The sequence below is a fragment of the Phyllostomus discolor genome, chromosome 6 (assembly GCF_004126475.2).
Source record: "Phyllostomus discolor isolate MPI-MPIP mPhyDis1 chromosome 6, mPhyDis1.pri.v3, whole genome shotgun sequence".
In the NCBI taxonomy this organism is placed as follows: domain Eukaryota; kingdom Metazoa; phylum Chordata; class Mammalia; order Chiroptera; family Phyllostomidae; genus Phyllostomus; species Phyllostomus discolor.
The window spans coordinates 93364753-93369296 of record NC_040908.2 but is presented as its reverse complement, the minus strand read 5'-3'; positions in this window follow the sequence as shown (position 1 = coordinate 93369296).

Here is a 4544-nt window from a genome sequence, read left to right as displayed (position 1 = left end):
CTTAAAATTTGTTTTACCTCTTAAAAATATAGACTACTATATCCTATTGAAGATCAATCACTTGTTTATAAGGATCTTCATTATTTAAATTGACTGGGGACCTTCCTCAGTAGATAACTATGTGACCTTCCTAAGGATAGCCTGTTTGTTTCTTGCCATGCTTCAGGTTAATTTTAAAAGAAATTTTAAGCAATGTTTTGACCTCTTCCATCTGATTAGAGCATATGGTAAATGCTCTATGAGTTCAAGTTAGAAAAGCAAAAATATTTTTGAAGATATGTAAAGGCATTAATCAAGAAATTGACTATTTTAATTATTGATAGTCACTGATGGTGCATGGTATACATTTCATTCCTCAGAAATAGCTAGTAAATGGGCAATTGCTATGATTTTTGTGTCTGAATACTAGCTATGCCTAAAAACGTATTCTCTAAGGCTGCACTGCCCAATATAGTAGTTGCTAAACACATGTGGCTATTGAGCCCTTGAAATGTGGATAGTCTAAATTTAGATAAGCTGTAAATATAGAAGACACTGGTTTGGAAGACACTTTGTAAAAAATAATGTGAAAATTCCAATAATAATTTAATTGAATATAGGCTGAAATTATAATATTGAGCATATTGAGTAAAATAAAATATATTGTTAAATTAATTTTGCTTATTTTTACTTTTTAAATGTAAGTCCTAGAAAATTTAAAATTACACATGTGGCTCATACTTGCAGCTCTTATGGTATTTCTACTGGACAGCACTGGGCCACAGAGACTAATAGATTTAAACATATTATTAAAGAACAAATTAAAGTCTCTTTGAGCAGTCTGGCAATTATAATACCTTTCAGAATGCATCTTAGAAAATTTACTCAGTAATTCTCTTTTAGATAACTGGTCCTATTAACGTATACACAGTACACAAATGCACATAGGCAAATACATACACACACAGTATCATTATCAGAAGAAAAATAAACTAAATGGCATGCTAGAAAGAAATCTGAAGAATTAGGCAATCCTGATTGTTTAAAATTTCTACATCTATCTCTAGTAACAAGTCATGTATTTAATCTGATCATCGATTTTTCCCATCTATAAGTTAAATGTTTTAGAAATACTCAAGAATCCTTTACTGCTCCAATAGTCACTGATTCCTTAAAACAGACACAAAAAGGTGCAGAAGTGACATGAAAACTAATCAGGAAACTGAACTTGGGTGGAAAAATCAAAGAGAAGCTATCATTGGTGCCCAGAAAAAGGTGACTCTTCAACAGTATGGATACAGTCATTCCCAGGAAGATATCTTTGTTAGCTTCTACCTACTTCATGTACATTTTATCTTCACCAGAAGAAAATATATGCTTCTTCCGCTGAGGCTATATTCCAATTAAGAGGATTCCTTTTCCTCCCAACCACCACAAATCATATCCTTGACCTTACCACATTCTGTCCTTCTGCTTATTTGGTGTGTTGGGCACCTCCTGCTGTCCAAACTTACATGGTGTCTCTTGCTTTCAGGTAGGAAGTTCTCCTGTGAGTGGTGTTGTGCCCTCCTCCTGACTTAGCTTTCTAGATGGGTGCCCCTATCTTCAAATCAATATTCAAAGTTACATGTCCCTAATTCCCAAATTCTCATTTCCCAGGCTTGTTAGACTGCCATATCCTAGCATTACTGCTCCATGGATGTTCTGAATCCCCCCACAAGCTAAATATTTAGATCTGGGTTAGGATGGAAGGTTGCAGGATGAAAGGTTTTCCATTATAGAAATGGATGGTGAGAGAAGAGCTAAAAGTAAGAAGGATGAGAAAGAAAGGGGAAATATCTCATTGACCCACAGAATGAATGTCTCCTTTCTTCATGTATTTGTTTCATTTCTCCAATTACCTTTACTAGATACTTGACTAAGTACCTGGAGGTATGTATGTGTAGACAAATCACATTCTCTGCCCTTGGAAATCTTTGTTTTGCAAATTCATCTAAATCTTGTGTTTGGATCAAAATAGGGGACCCTATTTTGATTCTTGATGCATAAAATGATTCATACTTTGATCCTATTAATTCTCAACAACTTTCCTCTGTCTTGGAACACATCTTAATTTTGGTTATTAATTATATCAAATCAGATGCCCTTTAATTTTAAAAAATACAGTTTTAAATGATATTCATTGACCAGGGTCTTTTTTTATTTTAGCATCAGATAACCTCTGACTTCAGAAAGCATTGAATACGATTGGGCATGATGTTATTTTGTCATTTTAAGTATGCTTCTTACCTACAAGTTTATGATTTCCTCAAACATGAAAACACACACATGCACACACAAAATTGTCATCAATCATGTTCGTGACTGTTTATATGGTTTATTTAATTCAAAAGTAAGTTATAGTCTCTTGCTACATCACTAAGTTGTTTCTGGGATCCTCATGTGAACACAAACACCGAGTTAGCTTAATTTATGTTTGATTCCTCTTTGTGACTCCCAGAAACTCTTTAATTTCCATTGGAAATAAATGAATCTTCACAGGCTTTTCTGATGAGCTCACCTTAACTGTCTCCATCTGACAAGGATTTGTAATCAGAGTACTCTAAAGGATAGGAAAAGCTTCAAAACAAGTCATGAAATCTTTCCTACATTAATGACAGAAGCAGAAGCTTTTATCTGTTTTTAAAAAGAAAAATGGTAAATGCTCTTGAAGACGCTTTCATGTATAGTTTTTTAAAACAATGTCAATATAATATATGCAAATATACAACTATAAACATACACTCATCTCACCCCTGACTTTTGAAAGGCATTTTCAAATTAGTAAACACATTCAAGTCCTCTAGAATAACTTTCCCACACTATGTATTCACTAGGTATGAACACTAGTAATGAGAACTTCCAGGGTGTACAATTAAGTGACAAGATACCGTGTATTGCAAAACCTGCAAGCTTCCTCCTGTAGCCCATATTCTGACCTAAGCTGAAAAGAACATAAACAACCTTTTAGTAGTATGGGGGTGGGGTGTGAAATCTAGAGAACACATTTGACTTTCTGAAAGGTTTCTTGGGGAACAAAATCCCTGGTATGGGGGATTCTGTAGTATCCAAGATTCATTAGTGGCAAAGGATGAAATGATTGAGGGATAAAAGCCTACTGATTTTAGGAACAAAATCGTTTTCTCAGAGGGAGGCTCTCATTCTTCAGTTGCCATTTTGAAATAAAAGATACCCCATTGAGAAGCAAAAAGAATTTCATAAAAAGCAACAACCAAAGAAAGACATGAAGTGTTACTTATTTACATATGTTAGGCTTTAATGAGGTCTGAATTACATGTGAATAAAGTTAATATTTGAAAATATTAATATGTGAGCTTTCTTCTTTTCCTTTCCAAAGTGTTGTATTGGTAGAAAGTTCCTAAAAAAAATCCCTTTCGGTGTATAAAAACTGCCAAATGAATAGCCTCTTTTTTATCCATCCAGCTTTTCTATCTTTTAACGCATTTACACCTTAATTAAAATCTGTAGCCTATATTATAAGCAGAGTTATATAATCTTATGTTAATATGGTTTAGATTAAGTGCAAAAGGTATTTAAAGTATAATGGTGTAATGGTGTGCCCTTCTCAAAAGCTTATCATTTGTTACCATTTGCCAGAGTGCATCAGAGCCAAATAAGACAGGAACAGGAACTTGCAGCAAGAAAGTAAGGGTATATTTGTAGAAAGTGGTCCATACCCATAGGCAGGTGAGCTAATTAATCCTCAAATACCTGCCCCCCCAAAGGCATCCAGGGAATGAGTAATACAGGGGGGAACTCAATAATCATGGTGACTATGGGAGTTAGGGTCATGGTCAGGATCATGGCCTCTACTGATTGGCCTTCACAAGGTTAGGAGGTTGTTGAGCAAGTACATCTGGTTCTCATGTCAACCATGGCTTCCCTTTGTCTGGTTTTGCTACTTTTTTGAGTCTAGAGCTGAAACACAACCGAGGCCTAAATGTTTTCTCTAGTTTAACCTGAAACTCTGTTTCTGTGGCCAATAGACCTGAGGTTTTGTTCCTAACATTACTTGAGTTGAACAGAACCTCATTGTCCTGAGGGCTTAATGATAAGGGAGTGGTTCTGTGAGGGAAAAAGAAGCAAGTGAGATATGATGCTGGATGAGGCCAGTTTGAATCAAAAGGGAAGGACAGGAAAGAGAAAAGGTCATACTGAAGAAATGAAGTTTCTATATGGTTACAATTTAAAGTGATTGGTTGTTAATCATGCATTGGTAATGAACACAAGGCCATTCCCAGTAAGACCTGTAGACATGTGTGATTCATAAGAGAGTCCTTGGGTCCCTTCTCCAGGTTACATGAGAAAACTGGTAAAAACTGTATCTTGTGTTTTTGTTGCCTGACAAAACTTCTATCTTTCCTTCAACTCCTGCAAAGCTCTTTTGTGGAGAAAGAAGGAAGAGGGAACGTTGTAGGTCACCTGGTGGACAGGGCGTTGTTCCCCCATTTGACCCCATAGGTGAATAACCCTGTTCTCCCCTGGGCTAGTCAGTGCCTCCCATC